Genomic DNA, 10,234 nt, shown 5'->3' with positions numbered 1-10,234 from the left:
AATCAGGAGTTGACATGCTAACCCCACCCTTTTGGAAATGAATGAAATTACTTTTCCCCAGCAATTTCTCAGAGATAGTTTTATTGCATGAATTAAATATTGATGATTTTTAAACATGGTTTCTTTTTGCTTTTATCTGGATTGTGCACCACCATGCGAACTACTTATAGTTCGGTGTACAGAAATGTTAATAAATAATTCATAAAATTCTCCCTCTACAAAAATTATTTCTGTGGACCCGCTTGTGTAGTGGCATTTCTCAGAGAGAAGCTGCTCCATTCTCCCTCACTGCTCTGTTGGGGTATGAAGCTCCTAATTCTAACCCTCCCATTTTCTCACTCACCCCCAACCCAGTCGCAGACATGCTGGCAGCTTTTATTTTGGCCAAAGAAGCGAACCTCCGTAGCTCAGGGCTGGGCTGTGGAGCCCTTGGCGCCCTCCAAGCCTTGGTTATCTGACCACTCAGTGCGAGTGGGGTAGCCCAAGTCAGGCGGTGAAACATCTGAAAGAAAATGATGCCGCTCGGAGAACATCAAGGACTCCATACTTTTTCTTGCCCCGGCAGCTGCTTATCTTGTCACCACTGGCCTTCATAAGACATCCCTCCCGAGCTTCAGTAACACCCAAATGGTGTCTTGCAAACCATGATGTCATTGTGCAAATGATGTAAGAATGCAGTTGTGCTGAGCTTTGGCACAACTACGTGAGCTTATTTGTATGACAACTCACATGGCAAAACACGCCCCCCCCGAAGCCCTGCCAGTTTTAGAGAGAGACAGATGCCCACCTTGCCCTCCACCCCTCAGGCAGCTGCGGGATGGCTGCCATGGCAACCATGCAGATGTTTGGACCGCTTTCTGGGGCTCTTCGATGCATCCATTCCTTCTTTCCAAACTGTGGGTAGCTTGGGAAGAATGAAGAAACGGGGAAGGAGAACTGAAGAGGTCCCAGGGGGTGCAACGAAGTAGCCTGCCAGAAGTGTTCGGACAATCTCCATTTCCCATTTCCTCTTTCCAGGGCTTTTCCAGGAAGCTGCCGGGGTGCGCTCAGCCCAGCTCTTCTGTGGCGAGAAGAGCAGGGATTTCCCCCCCGCCGGGCCAGCCCACCCAAGGCTCCCGGTCTCAGGGTCCCCTGGCCTGAGCAGCCAGCAGAAGCCCCTCCAGACCGAACGGGAGCAGAGTCTGGGGTGGTGCGGAAGCTGAAGGTGGCCCAGAGCAGCACCAGGAGAAGGCCCTGTAGAAGGCCCCAGGAACAGAATGGCCTGGGACTGCCTTTCCATGGCTTCCTCTGGTGTGGGTGGGTGTGTATAGGTGTGCAGAGACACACAAGGTTCTGTGAATGAGAGCGCAGGGGGAAATAGCTTTACAAGTTTCTTTCTGGCAGATAAATGGTCTCGGCTTTGGAGAGCCCACCCCAAACTGGCAGATGAGGGACCGTGGAGGAGTTGAAGCCAAACCCCTCCCCCCCCAGCGTCCGTCCGAGGAGCTCCTGCCCAGGAGAAGGGGGGGGGCACAGGATTTGGGTGAGTTGAAGAATTTATTTTATTTAGTTATTTATTTTATTACATTTATATACCGCCCTTTCCCGGAGGACTCAGGGCGGTTATAGAATTTTGCTCTCCCCTAGGTCTGGACTGCAAAGGGGGGCAAGGTCAGCGCCTTACCAGGAGTTACTCCAAGGAAGCCAAAGAACACTTCGACCATTGGCTTTGGGGGTGGGTGGGGGGAGTTTTGGAGGCCCAGGGCTTCCTCTGAATGGAGGGAAGGAATGGGGTGAGCTTGCAGCAGTTAAAGCCTCTGGCATCTTCTGAAGACCTTCGCTGCCCCCCTTAGAGGGCCTGCTTCTTCCACGTGTCAGGCTCTCAATGTCTTTCTTTCTCTGCGCATTTCCTTTCATTTTGGGTGCCGTCATTCTGGTGGCAGGGGGGAGGTTTGTGCCAAGAGGGAGCCTAGAATTTCCTTTGCTTTGTTCTACCCCCTTTGAAGTACCTTTCTTGGGGTGTGAAATGTGCCTGCAGCCATCTGCCTTATCAGATGGGATGGAGCCACGAAGGAACTGACAGCCTTGAGAATGGCGCCTTATCGCTGGTTTCCCACAGCAACGTAACACCTATGAATTGGCTAGATCAAACCAACTGGTTGGACACCGGGGAGGGGTTTAGAAAGGGCATTTTTAATGGAACATTTCGCACAGGAAAACTTGAGATCCTGCCTTACTCTCCTGCTGTCATGAACTCTCAACAATGCGTTTCAAGAGTTCTGCTTTCTCGGGAGAACTAATTGAGGCAGGTCCTTACACCAGGCCTTCTTGGCCCTGAGCTTCTTTGCAACCAGGTGTCTTTCCTCACCCTTCCCCAGTTCTCTTTTCTCCTGGGCCACCAGGTAGGTGTTTCTCACCCACTTCCTGCAAAGTACGCCAGCAGAGCAGCACTTTGGCAGTCTGGGGGCAGCAGGAAGAAAAGGGGTGGCAACTGATGAAACCGCCAGGCACGCAGGCAGCCTCCCTCCCTTGGCAAGCGCAGAGCGGAAAGCAGGGCTGAGGCAGCTGGGGAAGCCTCGCCTTCTCCCACCTCCCAGCCACCTCGCCAGGCCAGGCCTTTGGCCTCAGGAAGAGGGCCGTGCCCCTCTTGCACGAGCGGCAGTGACCAGAGCGTGCAAGAGGGCAGCTGGGTAAATGGAGGAGAGGAAATCACCTGCTGCTGGGCTGACTCAGAGTAACAGCTTCTGCCAAAGGGAGAGCTGGCACAAAATCCCTGGAGGAGTGCAAGATCTCCTTCGGGGTCTCGCAAATGCCGGCAGAATGGCTCCAGTCCTGAAGAAGTGCCGGCTGCATCTTGCCTTGGGAACCCAGAGCAGGTTTTGTCTGGCAGGAGGGGGTGAGGAAAGGCGACCAGGTGAGGCCTCCAGCTGCCAGTTCTCCAGTCCAGAGCGGTGGGGTTCCAGGAGACGGGCAAGGAGCAGCACTGGGAATGACCAGAAACGAGCTTTTGGTGGGCATCGAGAAGAATCTGAGCAAGAGCTGTTCCCGAGGAGAGCAGATGCCTCGGGATGCAGAGACCTCCTCTTGGCTAGAGACCTTTGCAAATGGGGCTGTCGGAGGATTCCTGCACTCAGTTCTAAGAGTCCCTGATCTTTGCCCTATAATACATAAGCCTAGGTAAATCGATCTCAAGACTCACTTTGATGCAACGGTCAAGGCACCCGGCTAGAAAAAGAGACAGCGTGGGTGCCGGACCGTCCTAGGCATGAAGCCAGGAGGACGTCTTTGGGCCAGCCCCTCCCTCTCAGCCCACAAGGCAGGCAAGCGACTGCTAACATATTCAGGCTGCCCAGAGTCAACATTGACTCAAAGACACGCACAAAATGAGGGACAGTTTATCATCTACAAATATGTACAGATCCCTGAAACAAAACCCGGGTTGGGGTAACAGGCGTCAGGAGGGGAGGCTCCGTGGCCTTTGCAGGAGGGACTTTGGAGGAGCTGAGGTCTCTGGGGGGAAAGGAGCTGGCCAGGTGGAGGGAGGCCAGGGAGAACCGTTATCAGGTCCGAAGGCAGATGCTTCATTTGGGCTTGCCAGTCCTTACAAAATCCAGGGAAGAATGCCAATGGAGCCACCTCTTCTGATGGCTGCCCAGGGAGGACGAAAGAGGCGATCCCGGGCCAGCGGGCAGCAGGACCGTCCTGCCCCGGCCCTTTGGCTTCTCTGAGCTCTGCTTCAGAGGAGGAAGGAAAGCAGGACCGTCCCCAGGATCAGGAGCCAGCAGTCGGGGCAGGAGGAGAGACCGGGGGATCCATTGCAGAGGGTGGATCTGGATCCCTGGCAGCTCCTGCTGCTGGCAATGGTGGGAGGTGGCGCATCCGCCGGGCAGAGGGATCTCCAGCCCCGCTGCCAAGGACAGAGAAGGACGAGGAGGAAACTCAGGGTGGCAGCCACTCCAGTGACCTGCCAGCCACACGTAAGCTTTCTGGACTGCCTCTCTGAGACGTTGATGGGGACTTCGGCTCTTTGATTTCATGACCAACTCCTGCTCAGCACCTCTCTGGCTCGGAACCCTCCAGCCGCGAGAAAGGCATTTTCTCCTAGACAGAGAAAGAAGTGAGCTTCTCCTGGGATGACGGATTTGAATTTGACCTCTGCAACACAGAGGAGTAACTGCTGCTGATAGTTTTGCTTCCAGAAGGTGCTGCGTTCTACTGTGGGGCGTCCCCTCACTGCAAAACAGGCAGTGGGGTGGGGCAGGGGCGGGGGAGCGGCTGTGCCCTTCCTGAAGCTGAAGAGGCCAAAGTGGCACCACTGACCTCCTTTCCCCACCAGCTACAGCTCTGGATTACCAGGAAGCTCTGCCAGCCCTTTGGGCTGCCCACCGTCGAGTCCCCCAAACACGGAGAGGCCAGGATCAGGCGGCTGGTCTGCACCGGGAGGCCCGCCAGTCCCCTCAGCTGGCGCAGCAGAGGCATCTGTGGGCGTCTCCCATCACAGCCCGTCCTTTCCCCGTCCTAAGGGGCTGGCAGGGAATGTTCTCTATCAAGGCAATTTGAAAGTGCAGCTCTTGCCACAGCCAAACCCGGCCTGCCTCCTGTCCCTGCTCCTGCCCCCTGGCCTGCCAGTTGTCCTGGAGAGTGCTGGATGGGGGGCCACCAGGGGTAGAGTGGGAAGAGTGAGAAGGTCATGCCAAGAAAGCCCCGGGGCAGGGTGGGGCCTTTGCCAGGAGAATCCCCGGCAGGAGTCTGGCTCCTTTGCTCCTTTTTGACCAAGAGAGTCAGGGAGGATGTGAAACATGCCAGGTATTTGTGGCCTTGGGGTTTATGCCCCTAAAAAGACCCTCTGTTGAGCCTTCCCCATCCCTTCCCTCAGGGATCAGCCTCCGCTCCTGTCTGCTTGCCCAGAGCCGGGGAAGAAGCAAAGAGGAAGGTGGGCACCGCTTTCCATCTAGAGGCAGAACCGGTGCTTGAAGCCTTGGTGGGAACAGGGGCAGGTGATCACTTCTGACCGGAGCAACCAGTGTTGCAACCATGGGTGAAGGGGGGATAAAGTGGGGGGTGAGGAGCAGGGACCCCGTCCTGAACCAAGCGGGGAGGGGGGCTCACTCCTACGAGAAGGGTCCTTCCTTGCAGCTGGCTCAGCTGCTCCAGGATGGAAGCTTTTAGAATCCTAGGGCTGGAGGGGTCCTTGGAGGTCTTCTAGTCCAACCCCTGCCCAACACAGGAGACTTGTCCATCCCAGACTAATAGCTGCCCAGTCTTTTGGACTTTCCAGGAGGTTAAATGTGGCACTGGAAGAGCCCCTCCAGATTCCTTCTTCTGCAAATGGCCTTTTCCTTGTTCTTCTCCCCACCTTCCTCGGCATGTGCGGCCCAGAACCTATCCCCATGGGAAATATGGCTTTTAGCTGAACTATTATTTTTGAAAAATACAATTTCATTATTTTCTAAAAACCTCACAATTAATACATTTCAAAAATTTGGATATTAGTTTGCAACGCTGCAGATAAACAAAACTGCGGTGCAACTACTAGATAATAGTGTACAAAGAAGAAAGCTAGTTACTGAATAAATGACAATGTGTAAATATATGTTGACATACCTTATAAGTTGTAAATAATATTAAACTATTCATATAAATTATTATTTAACAAGAGTTACAGTCATGGCCGAAATTGTTGGCACCCCAGAAATTTTTCCAGAAAATCAAGTATTTCTCACAGAAAAGTATTGCAGGAACACATGCTTTGCTATACACAGGTTTATTCCCTTTGTGTGTATTGGAACACAACAAAAAAAGGGAGAAAAAAAGCAGTTTGGACATAATGTCAAACAAAACTCCAAAAATGGGCCGGACAAAATTATTGGCACCCTTTCAAAATTGTGGGTAAACAAGATTGTTTCAAGCATGTGATGCTCCTTTAAACTCACCTGGGGCAAGTAACAGGTGTGGGCAATATAAAAATCACACCTGAAAGCAGATAAAAAGGAGAGAAGTTCACTTAGTCTTTGCATTGTGTGTCTGTGTGTGCCACTCTAAGCATGGACAAGAGAAAGAGAAGAAGAGAACTGTCTGAGGACTTGAGAACCAAAATTGTGGACAAATATCAACAATCTCAAGGTTACAAGTCCATCTCCAGAGATCTAGATTTGCCTTTGTCCACAGTGCGCAACATTATCAAGAAGTTTGCAACCCATGGCACTGTAGCTAATCTCCCTGGTCGTGGACAGAAGAGAAAAATTGATGAAAGGTTGCAACGCAGGATAGTCCGGATGGTGGATAAGCGGCCCCAAACAAGTTCCAAAGGAATGCAAGCTGTCCTGCAGGCTCAGGGAGCATCAGTGTCAGCGCGAACTATCCGTCGACATTTAAATGAAATGAAACGTTATGGCAGGAGACCCAGAAGGACCCCACTGCTGACACAGAGACATAAAAAAGCAAGATTACAGTTTGCCAAAATGTACTTGAGTAAGCCAAAATCCTTCTGGGAAAACGTCTTGTGGACAGATGAGAACAAGATAGAGCTTTTTGGGAAAGCACATCATTCTACTGTTTACCGAAAATGAAATGAGGCCTACAAAGAAAAGAACACAGTACCTACAGTGAAATATGGTGGAGGTTCAATGATATTTTGGGGTTGTTTTGCTGCCTCTGGCACTGGGTGCCTTGAATGTGTGCAAGGCATCATGAAATCTGAGGATTACCAAAGGATTTTGGGTCGCACTGTAGAGCCCAGTGTCAGAAAGCTGGGTTTGCGTCCGAAATCTTGGGTCTTCCAGCAGGACAATGACCCCAAACATACGTCAAAAAGCACCCAGAAATGGATGGCAAGAAAGTGGAGAGATCTTAAAATTGCTGTTGGGAAAAGGCGCCCTTCCAATAAGAGAGACCTGGGGCAGTTTGCAAAGGAAGAGTGGTCAAAAAAAATTCTGGGTGAGAGGTGTAAGAAGCTTATTGATGGTTATAGGAAGCGACTGATTTCAGTTATTTTTTCCAAAGGGTGTGCAACCAAATATTAAGTTAAGGGTGCCAATAATTTTGTCCAGCCCATTTTTGGAGTTTTGTTTGACATTATGTCCAATTTGCTTTCTTTCCTCCCTTTTTTGTTGTGTTCCAATACACACAAAGGGAATAAACCTGTGTATAGCAAAACATGTGTTCCTGCAATACTTTTCTGTGAGAAATACTTGATTTTCTGGATTCAGGCCGGGCGACCCCGGCCCGAATCCAAGCCGACGTGGCGCGGGGTCGCTGGCTGCCGGGGGGGGGGGGGGGGCGGATGCCAGGCGGGCGGGCGGGGGAGTCGAGTCCAGCTGCGGCCAGGAGGTCTGGGAGCAACGCGGCCTCGACGGTCCCGCGGTCTTCCTCGAGGCTGGAAGGCGGGAGGCGCTTTGGTCGCCCGGGCGAGGGTCGGGCGTGGCTGCTGCCTAGCCTAACGGGCAGCCGGGCCCTCCGGTGGGGCGGCGCCAGTCCGGGAGCTCAGCAGAGCAGCCCCCGCCCGCCTGGCCTCCGCCCCCCCCCCGGGCAGCCAGCGACCCCGCGCCACGTCGGCTTGGATTCGGGCCGGGGTCCCCCTCGCCCGGACCCCCAGCCGGCGCCCCGTCCCGAAGCGGCCCCGCGGGCACGGGACGCCGGTCGAAGCGGACGCCCCGTCGCCGCTCTTGGGGCGGGGCGCCCGCCTGCGCTCTCTGCTGCCACCTGGAGGGGAGGCGAGGAAATAGAGCTGCGGGGATTCGAACTCGGGGTTCCCGGCGCCCTGAAGTTTCTTCGGCCGCCATCTTGGAGGAGGGTAGGAGAAGCCGACGCCCTCGGGGTCCTTTGTCTCGGCGGCGACTTCTCTTATCGCGAGGCGTCGTCTCCGAAGGGGAGTCAATAAAGACCTTGCTCGCTTTGCAAAGAGGCAAAGCGAAGATGCGCTTTGCATTCCGATTGGATAAACTCGTGCATATATTACCACGGGCCGCATGGGAAAGCGGTCACCGACGAGAACAGAATCCAATTGCCTTATATTTATTAGCTATGTTGCACTGAAGGTATGCTCTAGAATATCCACATAGCATTAGAAAATATCTAAAGAGGCCGAATCTCCTTGCTCACGTCCCCATTTTGCTAACCATAGCCTGGAGGCTTAGCTTTCTCTGAGGTTTAAATAGCCGTAGTGCGGCGCTTCTGATCGTGTTGTATGAAAGGAGAGAAGGTTAGCACTCCCCTTGATAAGGATGGAAGAGGCCCTTGCGGTCTGTGCAACACGCATATGGTTAAGGCGCTGCCACTTACGTCGTGGCATCTAACCACTTTTGGGGCAGAGGCCTGCGAGGCCGTCCTCGGCTCCCTTTTGCCCCAGCCCCACAGCAGGTGGCTGCCATAGACTCCCCTGTACCGCGATGCAGCAATACTGGCTTTTTCGATTTCCAGCCAGGGACCCCCCCACAACTGGAAAGCTGAGCAGGGTTGGAGCCTGCCAGGGCCTGGATGGGAGACCACCAAGAGATCCCAGTGCTACAGGCCAGAGCAGCCGGTTACCAGAAGCAAGGCTGCCAACCTACTGTAGGCCTCTGTAAATCCATGGCAGCTGAATGCTCCTTGGGGGTTGCCGTTCCACTCTTTCCCCATATTCTCATTTCCTAATCAGAGAATCAGGAAAACAGCTCTGGAGTCGTTTTAAAAGGACCCCCGGAAACAGCCAGTTGCCTTGGTTGGCAGCCTGTTAAGTAAACGGAGAAGGAAGAGCTGGCGGGTGGCTTGGCATCCTGCCCGTTCCTTCGCAGTTCCTTCCTAGCTGTGCTGCTGCCGGTCCGCGGTCTCGGCCCGGTCAAAGGGCCCCGATGCCCTGCTCCCGCTCTCACTCTTGCCCCCTGCCTTCCCCAGATGGCAAGGGCCTTCAGGGGCAGCTTGCCCTCATCTTCTGTGTTAAAAAAGCTGCAAATATGGCTGCTTTCCCCATGGGAGGAGAAGGGGAAACAGAGCCCCTGCCCCAGCCGCGGGATGACCACCCCTCTCCCCCCGAGGAGGGCAACCCGAATGGGGGCAGGCCCCTGGTGCTCTAAGCACGGCAGATGCTTTGACTCACCAGCCGCCTCGCAGCCCTTTATTTATTCATTTATTTTTGGGACTTATATGCCGCCCTATCTCCCAAAGGACTCAGGGCAGCTAACAATAAAAAAAATACAATAATACAAAAGTTAAAAAAGAATTAAACTAGCAGCCCCAATAATAAGTTAAAAACATTTTTAAAATCCGTCGTCAGTCCAGGTCAGCCTGATGAAAAAGGAAAGTTTTAAGGCCGCGGCGAAAGGACCGGAGATCCAGGGCCATCCGGAGCTCAACAGGGAGTTGGTTCCACAGGGCTGGCGCTCCCACAGAGAAGGCCCTCCCCCTGGGGGTCGCCAGCCGACATTGTCTAGCCGACGGTACCCTGAGGAGGCCCTCTCTGTGTGAGCGCACAGGGCGATGGGAAGTCGTACCCGGCAGCAGACGGTCCTGCAAATATCCCAGGCCTAAGCCATGTAGGGCTTTAAAGGTAAGTATCAGCACCTTAAATCTCACCCGGAAGACAACCGGTAACTAATGCAGCTCACGCAGGAGGGGTGTAATATGGGAGTATCGGGATGCTCCCATCACTACCCGCACGGCTGCATTCTGCACCAGCTGGAGCCTCCGGGTGGTCTTCAAGGGCAGCCCCATGTAGAGAGCATTGCATATACGGGAGGTAACAAGTGTGTGTGACCGTACGTAGGGCATCTCGGTCCAGATAGGGGTGCAACTGGCGCACCAGGCGAACCCGGGCAAATGCCCCCCTGGCCACTTCTATATGATCTTCAAAACTGAGTCGTGTATCCAGGAGGACACCTAAGTTGCGCGCCCTATCAACGGGAGGTAACACCTCTCCTCCCATAACCAAAGATGGAACCTCTTGGACTAAACGAGATGCCGGTACCTAAAGCCACTCAGTCTTGGCCGGGTTGAGCTGGAGCCTGTTCTTTCCCATCCAGATCCGTACCGCTTCCAGGCAACAGGACATCACGTCGAGGGCATCGCTGGGTTGGTTCGGGGTGGAGATGAAAAGCTGGGTATCATCAGCATATTGATGATACCTCACCCCGAATGATCTCACCCAGTGGCTTCATGTAGATGTTGAACAGGAGGGGCGAGAGCACCGACCCCTGAGGCACCCCACAACTAAGGGGCCTCGGGGTTGACCTCTGCCCTCCTGCCAACACCGTCTGCGAACGGCCCAAGAGGTAGGAGGAGA

Source organism: Vipera berus (assembly GCF_964194415.1).
Source record: "Vipera berus genome assembly, chromosome: 15".
NCBI classification, from domain to species: Eukaryota; Metazoa; Chordata; class Lepidosauria; order Squamata; family Viperidae; genus Vipera; species Vipera berus.
Note: the sequence above shows the minus strand (reverse complement) of the source record.